Here is a 10,706-nt window from a genome sequence, read left to right on the forward strand (position 1 = left end):
TCTGGGACCGGTCCCAGATTAGATCTGGGACCGGTCCCAGATTACGTCTGGGACCGGTCCCAGACTTAATCTGGGACCGGTCTCAGATTGCATTTTGCGACATCTGGGAGTCCCAGTTTCCGGTCCCAGTTTGAGGTTTGAGGTACTCTTACATACCTGAACCAGGAGAGTCCATACGTCCATCTCCTACAGATAAAAAAACATCATCATGACACATTTAATTTGAACTGAAGCAGTTAGATCAAGTACATGTATTGGATATATCACAATGATCAATTTCCAACACAAACTTCCATGTGGGAACTATATGCACATCATAAATGAGATAATAGTTTTATGAGATAAATAATATTGCCATGGACTCTCTGTATAAGCCTACAGTCTTCACTTGATAGTGTATGGCCTATATATACACTGGCTAGTATCAGTTGACTCATAGTATAGCAAATTTTCTGAGGGAGTATTGGGACAGGTACACTGTTGTAGGTTGATCTACAATCTACTGACTGTTGTGTGCACTGTTCAACCCCATTCGCCCTTATCAGGTAGTGGCCATATTGGAATGCGAACGAGGATATTGACGCATAAACAACAAACAAACAAACAAAGTTGCATTTTAAAACAATGGCGCCATACCACACGTGTGTGTTGAATTTTCATACAAATTTTGCTGAAAACTGATGTTCGCCGCTACCATTACATTCACCGAAACAAAGTACTGTGGTTTTCTCTTACTAGAGTATTGCAACAAATTGTTTGAGCATAGTGCCGTCGACCATTCGCAAATACCCGCCGGGTAAACAAACAGTGTTTTAGGTAAGTTGTTTCAATTTTCTTTTGATTATAATTGATACATTTACAGCATTTAGCTATATTACCGCCAGAAAACAAACCGCGCCAGTCTTGCCTCAGCTAGAATACTCTCTGTACCGCTATGGCTTCACACCACTGCTGTGTACCATTTTGTAGAAGTGACAGGCGATACCAACGCATTTCATTTCATAGTTTTCTGGTTGCTCCCAGACGGCGAGCAGAATGGATTGTAAAAATAAGACGTGACGAGGGTCCTAATTTTAAGGTAAATATTGTTCTCTAGCCTAGTTTGAAATTTGATCGAACGCCTAGGTTCCGGGTGGGTCCAACTAGTATAAGTATGAGTACACCTTACACAGGGCACCTATTTAGGTTCAACCATTTAGTAATATTTTACTGTGTACAGTTTGACGGCAGTAGCTGTGCAATGCTACCGTGTTTTCATTATGAATTCTATTGAAAAACACCATCAAAAGTACAGGGTCATAATTTGTGAATATTTTGTTTGACATGCTTCCTTATCTATATATGGAACGGTTTTTTTTCTCTAAACGACTGGTAGAGAGCCTGGCTTTACAGAGTAGCCTTTGCCGTTCCATGACTCGAGGTTTTTTGCCTGTAGTTGTTGGCGTTGACGGCGCCAATGAAATTTCGTTTCGTTTCAGCTTGTGGAGTGATCGATTGGAAGGACCTGGTTTTGCCACCCTATGCTAAGTACAGGCAAAACCTCAACTTCATCTTCGGAACTCCAGCCTTTTTACAGCTGTCAATTTTATTGTAAACGGAATTATATTTTGATTTGTATTTAGATAACTGGTGCAACAAAGGTCTGCGAATTCCATTTTGAAAAGGATGATTATGTGAAAACACTGACGAGTAGAAAACACCTGAAGGATAATGCCATCCCATCACAGTTTGCGTGGACATGAAAGACGCCCTCACGTAAACCACCAACACCAAGAAAATCACCATGGACAGACCCAGAAAGTTCATGTGATGACCAGTAGGTAATTTAGTAAATATGATTTGAAGAATATAGTTGTCAGTAATCTAAATGAAAGGAAATGGTATCTATCTATCTGTTTCGTTGCATTTCAATGTTCTCTCTGGAAATTTTGATAGTATTGGTCAATTTGATAAGGCCAAAGTAATTAAATTCTTTGTTTTGCGTCCCAACCCACTTAGGTTTTTAAGGTTTTCATAAAAAACACACACAGTGTATTTGAATATGAAATTTTAGGACATGGCCGCTTAGCTTTTCTGAACTAAAATTTTGTTACAATTTTTTATTTGCTGCAATCAAATTACATTGTGTTAATTTTCTTGTGTGTGTTTTTCAGCCGCTTAGACGCGTACCTTTTCCCATTTAGAGTGGACGCAAAACAAAGAATTTACTTACTTTCGCCTAACTGTGCAATACTTTATTTTCACTGGATTTTTTATTGCTGAAAACTGAAATTACAGACATCAATGATGAGATTTTATTATCACTCTTTCTTATCGGTGTATGTGTAAAGAAGAGAAATAAGAATTTTCACTGGGATTTTATTTTGGCGGATGAATCCAGTGAAAATAAATTCCAAGTGAAAATAAAGTATTCTGTAGTAATACATGTTATATTGTGTGCCAAAACTAAAGGTTAACTTTACCAGTATGTTGGTAACTTTATCATCTCTAGGGAAAATCCTATTTTCTGATTGCAATAATGTTGGAATGCAGAGTAACTACTTACTTTTTTCACAATGGTTATATATTGTTTATTGTTTTCTGTGTTGCTAGGAAAATTACCAATATCACAAAGACGAGTCCGCCATCAGCAGAACATGATTATGCCATCAGTCAAGAGAAGTTGACTACTGAACAGCAACTGGAAGCAGCAAAAGAACGTATTGCTGAACTGGAGAATGCAAACAAATGTTTATTATCTGATAGGTTTTGTTTAGAACGTTTTTCTAATAAGTTTTCACACAGGATTTACTTCATATTCAGATTTTGTTTTATTTTTCAAATCTGTACAACCAACTGCTGTAAGCATGGTGAGGTGGTCTAAGGTTCAATGTGTGCTTGGAAGTGTCATAGAGCATGGGAGAAGAAAAGACCATCTCAGTGTCCCAAAAGGTGTTTCAACAGTCATGCTTATCATTGATAGATCAGTTGTTTCTTTTTATGTGTAGAGTAAGATTAAATTTATTAGAACAAGACCTTGCATGCTGATTCAATATTGCAGTTCCAACTGTAAGTCAAATAATTATCACCTGGTCGAATTTTTTCTTGTTTCAATGAAAGTTTGGATATCTAGGGATGTAGTTGACAGAGATATGCCAGAGTGCTTTAAATTGACATACCCTACTACCAGGGTTATTCTTGACTGTACTGAATTTGAAGTACAGAATCCATCATCTTTAGTTTTACATTCAGAACTTTATTCACATTATAAGAGTACAACAACATTTATAGGGCTCTTGGGAATTTCACCATGTGGGTTGGTTTCTTTTGTGTCAGCACTTTTTTCTGGTAGTATTTCAGATAAGGAAATTGTTTTACAGTCAGGTTTGTTACCGTATCTTGAAAGGGGGGTTCAGTTATGGCTGATAAGGGGCTTTTAATATCAGATTTACTTTCTCAGCAAGGGATTGGATTGAATATTCCACCATTCAAGTATAGTAGGGGACAATTTACAAAGAAAGGCTGAAGAAACCCAGCAGATTGCACATCTGCGGATACATATTGAAAGGGCAATTAGGAGGGTAAGGGAATATCATATTTTTGATACTTGTATTCCACTTTCTTTAGCTGGGACAGCCAATCAAATATGGAGTGTATGTGCACTACTGGCCAATTTCAGGGGGCCCCTTTTCTAGGAAATTAATGTATCTATGCATTGCATTTCCTTTTTCACTTTTCTTTTGAAACAAACTCTCTGTAAAATGTGTTTTACAGCATAACATAAAGATAACAAGTGTGTTTGAAAAATAAGTCAAATTTTTAATATTACAAATTATTTAACATCCTATTATCCAATGCAAGGTGTTTCTATTTTCATGTGATTTTAGTTGTACTCAGTATTATAGTTGGTCTAATAGGTCACTGACCTATTGAACTGTATTTGACCTGTTCAAACAACTCATTTGTAGATTGTCTTAAACACTGTTTTCTCAGCCTCTGTTGGTTTTAAAATGCAAAAATTAGACCTTAATTTCATTTGAAATAATATTATTCATGAAATACAAGTGAATTTATCCTAGTAAAACTACTATAATCTTACTGCATGTCATGTGAAATGCTCTGTCAGTTAAAACATCTTCTGTTCTCCATTTCTTATCACATACTGAATGTATGAAACCAAACAATGCAAGTTATTCTGATGTAATAAATATTCTTTAATTCTCATGCAATTGGAATAAAAGTACATGTCATGTTTCTGAATTTTTCTGTGGACATCACTTTCTATGAAATTTCAAATAGCTTGGAATTTCTTTGTGGCCTGGTGATAAAATAGAAGTCTTCTGTGACATAAAGAAACATCTGTACTGCATGCAACACTTAATTTTGCAACAGCTTAACCAAAATCAACCGTTCATGGTTTCATCGAATGAAGAGACAAAATTAAAGAGCCTACAGTCAAATTTCAATCTCACACAGTGGACTGCTAATGTTTAAAAAGATTAATTTTTATACAAAAATAAAGCGTGACATTCAACTTCATGAACTCAGACTTTTTTCTTATCATGGAAGACATTTATTTTATCACTAAGAATAGAGGAAGGTAATTTTCAAAATACAATTTATCAAGTTTCATTTTCATTTCAGCAAACACATTTGCATCAAATTTGATTCGTTCAATATGTAAATCATTTTGGGTCCAAATTACAAAATCACACCAAGTTAGACCTGAAAGACCCATTTGACCCATTACCTGGTGATAATACTGATGAGTGGTCTTCAATTTCAAACCTCCATCAGTCATCTTTATATATTGACAATGATGGACTGAGTCAACTTGGGGACATTTTACCTCTATAAGGCCAAAGGGATGATTTTCTGTTGGATCATATACTTTACCATCTGGTGTGGCACCAAGATGAGGACAACTGGGATTAATAATCAATCCACAGTTATACACATTTACATTTTTCTCATTCGCATAGCACTTGACTGCATCTTGTTCATGAGCAAGGCCATATCTCATTGCAGGTGTTTGAATGAGCTTCTTGTTTTTTAATCTGTGGGCGAGACTTTCAAAATCCTGTTTTCTGGAACAGATATCTTTAAATTGTAATGCAGTTAACCTTGGTTGCCTAAATTTAAACCACTCTTCACAATCACCTTGTTTCCGTGTACTTTGTTCAACAATAATACAATCAGGTCTATCAATATCAATTCCAGAATAAAACTCAAATTCTTTTCTTGACAAAAAAAATAAATAGAAGGCACTGAATAATTTTCAAGGGGCAATTGAGGAAAATCTGGAGAGGGATCAATTTTGATTAGTGTATCAGTTGGTAACAGGGGATGATGAAATGACAAAATACTCCCAGCAGGGACAGGGCCATATCGAGTTTCAACTTTTTGTACATGATCATAATTTGGGAGCAGTGCTTTAGAAATCAAAAGATCAGATCTATGAAATGAATGATAAAGTGAAATAAGACCGCTGAAATCAGGAAAATTATTTATTGGATTGTAAAGCTTACTATACACGGCATGGACATTTCTTTTACGCTTTGGTTTATTTTGACTGATTTTGGTCTCTTTATTATAACCTTATGAATAGGTCTGGGCTTGATTCCAAATCGACGCGAGGGCATGTGCCATCTCCTTGGTAATGAAGTTCTGGATACCGGCGGTGGAACATACTTCAGGTTTCGGGCCTTACACTGAGCTGTCTGCAAGAGAAGGGCAATCGCGTGGTTGCATAAGCCTTTCCCAGCTGCACAGGAGCAGTTCCAGTTTGATATTGTAACTGGTGTAGTCTTAGAAAGAGTCACCTGATAATATAAAAAGAGGAGAAAACATGGAGTAATTCTGTGCAGTCATTAGTATATTAATTCAGAGGGACACTACGTATGTACCGGTATGTATGTATGTATGATGTGTTTTTATGTATGCATGCATGTACGTATGTATGTATGTATGTATGTATGTATGCATGCATGCATGTATGTATGTATGTATGTATGTATGTACATTTGTATGTATGTATGTATGTTTGTATGTGTGTATGGCATACATACATACATACATACATACATACATATACACACATACACACATGCATGCATGTATATAATACATTTCTAAAAATGGAGGTCATGCAAAAAGATTAAAAACTTTACGTTACACTCTGTGGAGTTTCATTTTTCGTCATAGACCTGTAGCATTTTGCCCGAATCATTGCAGTCTCTTCCTGGTCTGGTTCAGTTTCTCCAGCCCGTACTGATGAAATTATGGAAGATAATAAAACCAAGGCATCATACTTTAGCAGAGGTCAAGACGACATATTAGTTGTTTTGAATCCTCCAAAAAATGAAACATTGTATGCAAAATGTAAGCCGCGGAGCCGTGCGTCGCGTGTGACACAGATTTGTGATAACTGCTACATTGTCTTCGCTGGTACACACACATGACCCCTGTGACCCTACTATAAATAAAACGCAATTACGGCTATTGACTCAATGGAAACGAGACGCGTTAAAAGAAACAATGTAGGTAACTCATAAGCCATTACTGTAGTTTCAAGAAATTGTCCTCAAATGACCTCACATAGTATTACGTAAACAACTTAACCACTGTATTCATGCTTCGTTTCTATCCTCCCGGTACGATTGCTGTATAAATGCATGAGCGCCAAAAACTGTCAGTACAATTATTGTTCTTACCTTCATATTTGTGAATATATTCCTCATAGAAAAATTTATGTGCTCTCTGTAGAGACCTCAGCGGTGTTTTTTGATGTGGTTTGCACAAACTTTTCGACATCACTATAAGAAAAAGCCGGCAAACAAAACAAACAGCGGGTCCAGACTCTCGATGGCGCCATTGTTTTTAAATGCGACTTTGTTTGTTTGTTTGTTGTTTATGCGTCAATATCCTCATTTGCATTCCAATATGGCCGCTACCTGATAAGGGCGAATTGCAAAACAGACCAACTCAGAAATGTTGACAGGAATCTTTCTGATAACCGCAGATCTTGACAGAAAAATTCCTTTCAACTCTGGGTGTAGTTTAGTCCGACAGGCAACTCTCAACGTGTTCATCAAACACCATCTTGCAAGCCAAACCTGATCCTACAAGAACAGTTTTATTGAAAATAGACAGCTATGCACTTCTATGTATAGTCAGGTGGCTTAACAAAAATATTGTTACACGAATGACAAAAGTGCCAAATTTGCTACAGATTTTCGCATATATGTGTAGATCAAAATTAGCTATTGCTCCAAAAATTTTGGCTACAAGAAAGGCTTGATGACGTCATAAATTCAAAATGGCCACCATTATATTGCTTAAAATGGTAAAATACGGTTTATTCGGCCATTTTTCAATATTTTATTGAATAAACTGACATAAACATTCTCAATTATAAATAAAACATTAAATTGATGCAAATCAATTACTGTGATGACGTCATAAAGCCAAAATGGCCGACCAAATTCAAAATGTCCCCCATAATATCGTGTGATAATGTTCATGCAAATACAGTTAATTAGGCCTGTGTCCAGAATTTAGTGCCTGAACTGAAATTCACACTCCAAATTACGGACAACACATATAATTGATGCAAATTAATTATTGTAATGACGTCACAAAACCAAAATGGCAACCAAAAATTACAAAATGGCCTATTATGAAGTCCACTATGCTTTGTACAATAGCCCATTTACGTGACAAAATAATAGTTTAAAGTAATATACAATCTGTCTTGATGATCCATAAACTCAAAATAAATGATAATTGTACCAAAAATTATTATATCCAGTGTATAATAGATGAATTAAATCTTCATTCAGATAACAGTAATACAACCTATACTCTTTCCACCCTCTCTGATGAAGATATTTTTTCAAACCATTCATCTATGCTCAATGAATTTGGCATTCCTTTGAAAGAGAAGGACAAAACACTGCCTATGTTGTATTGGATACCTAAACTGCACAAGAACCCTTACAAACATCGGTTTATTGCAGGATCAAGCAAATGCATCTGTCACAATTATTGACTATAATTTTAACAACCATCAAAATTGGTCTTTTTCGATATTGTGACAAAGTGTATGAAACGAGTGGGTTGAATCAAATGTGGATATTAAAAAATTCCAAGGAATTGTTGCTTGATTTAAACGTCAAGAAAAACAAGTACAGGTCAATCCGAACATTTGACTTTTCCACACTATACACCACAATTCCCCACGATAAACTTAAAACAAGGCTGTCATCTCTTGTTAAACAAGCTTTCCTGCATACAAATGGCAGTAGAAGGTACCAATACATTATCATCAAACATGGGTCAGGTTATTTTAGTAACAACATGGATGCCCAGCACAAATACACAAATGAAGAAATTATTAGCATGCTTAATTTCTTAATCGACAACATATTTGTTAAGTTTGGTGGTATGACCTTTCAACAATCTATCGGCATACCAATGGGTACAAATTGTGCACCACTTCTTGCTGACTTATTTCTCTATTCATATGAAGCAGAGTTCCTACAATCTCTCTACAAAGCAGGGTCTAAAAACTTGCAAGGCGTTTTAACAACACGCACAGATATATTGATGATCTGATTAGTCTAAACAATCCAGACATATCAAATTACTTACATCATATATACCCTGATGAATTGGAAATCAAAGAAACAACTGAGAGTAGGAACTCTGAAGCTTCATATCTTGATCTGTTCCTGCAAGTGGGTACTAATGGGCTACACACCAAGCTGTATGACAAAAGGGATGATTTTGATTTTGAAATCATAAATTATCCCCACTTATCATTCCATCTGCACCTGCTTATGGTGTGTATGTGTCTCAACTTCTCAGATATTTATTGTAGGGCTTGTGATTCCTACGGGGATTTTCAAATGAGACACAGCTTATTAGTATCAAAACTAGTGAGACAGGGATATACATCCAAAAGACTCGTGAGGACTTTCAAAAAGTTCTACGGTCGATATTATGACATTGTGGCCAAATATGACACCTCGGTCACTCAAATGATTAGCGACAGCATTCCCGGCTTTGACTTATAACAGTGATTCATATACTGTATCACTTCATACAATATTAGACAATTTGGGACCAATCCTGACGGGTGTAGCATGCTAGCAGGGTACGCTTACCCATTCCGGACACCTGGTACCACCACTAACTATCAGTGGTTCAGGATGGTCCTACTTAAATTTGTAAATCTCAAATGTCCCATGGACCTGGTAATGTATTACCTTGAATGAAAATGATTATTGGACCAGTTTTATGTCATATTAGCAAATAAGTTCAACACAAGTTACAAGCTATTGTGAAGTTATTGATTTTTTAACAATGGCCTCTGTCTGAAAAAGTGAATCAATGTGAAGGAAATAAGGGCATCTTTACATATCGGTTCTACCTTTCAAAGTGTTACGATATAGTGAGCAGATCAATAGTAGTGTGATTTAATGATAACGAAAACCATGGCGAGAAACCGGTGAATAAATTATGCCTTGACCCTGGTCATTTGACCTTGGTTCCCAAAAAAAGGTTTTATGTTCGTGATTTTGGTCTTTTGCTTCCTTTGTTTGAGAAGCCTGTTTCGTTTGTTGAATTTTCTTTTTTTTATGTCTTGATGTGTAGTGACAGACACATAGCTTTGTGCTACAGTAGTTCTCTTTTTGGAGGATGTGCTGGCCTAAGAAGACCGTTTCGTCAGGGTTTTATGAACAAAGAGAAGACATTTTTGTCTTTTAATTTGAAGCTAGCTTATCTTGCCTTTTTGAAGCCTTCATGAATTTTAATTATGAAAAGCGTCTTTGCCTTTCGTTTTTGGTATCGTTTTGCTGTTTGGAAACCGAAAACATAAAAAACGCCGGAAGAATATAAACAGAAATTCGAAGATTAAACAAAAACAAGAACTCAGAAAGATTCTCAGATTCATCAAAAATCTTGCAAATCAAACCTTACCAAATGTTGAAATCAAAGCATTAAGCAAAGGCTTGAAATATATTCCCATTCCGAAGTGCCATGTACAGAAAAATTGTCCTATCAGATATAAACAAATTTATTCGCATCATAAGATTGTGCAATATCATGAGAAACAAACGATCAAGCAATCAATCAGACATCTGTTCTAAGATAAGTCCAATGTCGACACTACTAATAGCGGAAAACCCAAAATTATAAACTGTCTTGAATCAACTTAGATCAATAGAGGAAATTCCATCCGCAACCCACATCAGAAAGAATATAACTCTAACAAAAAAGACTGCTCTGAACGAGCTCTCTAAAAACAAACAAATCACAATAAAAGCCATCAATAAAGTAAGAGGCATAGCAATTGTGAGTACGACCATAGACCCACGAGAATGGTACGACAAATGACATTAAAGAAAGTTATACATAGCTGCAAAATGTACACTATTACTGTACATTAAGGCAACACTTGGCGACATTAACTATACGGTGGAAATTATGTATGAAATCATTTATCTGCGACAAGAAGATCATTGACAAGGTTATGTACAGTTTCCCCATTCCCATAAGTAGAATAATTTGTACACCACGATGGTATCTCCTGCCAAAGGCACACAAAGCCCAAGCAGGAGGAACGTACAATCATCATCCAAGTTCGTCTCAATAGAAATGGCTGCTCGAGCCCAATAAACCAAATCTCGGAATTTCTAGACTTTGTCATAAAACCAATTGTC

General features: G+C 36.1%; 1 long non-coding RNA gene across 1 annotated transcript; it reads left to right on the forward strand.

Moving 5' to 3' along the window:
* The first annotated feature begins 216 nt into the window (after window positions 1-216).
* Window positions 217-4,239, forward strand: LOC139124554 (uncharacterized). The gene is made up of 3 exons (XR_011549957.1): window positions 217-816; window positions 1,623-1,816; window positions 2,593-4,239. It is a non-coding gene; the product is annotated as an uncharacterized lncRNA (long non-coding RNA).
* The last annotated feature ends 6,467 nt before the right edge of the window (window positions 4,240-10,706 follow it).

The sequence above is a fragment of the Ptychodera flava genome (genome assembly GCF_041260155.1).
Source record: "Ptychodera flava strain L36383 chromosome 23 unlocalized genomic scaffold, AS_Pfla_20210202 Scaffold_24__1_contigs__length_23054250_pilon, whole genome shotgun sequence".
Taxonomy (NCBI): domain Eukaryota; kingdom Metazoa; phylum Hemichordata; class Enteropneusta; family Ptychoderidae; genus Ptychodera; species Ptychodera flava.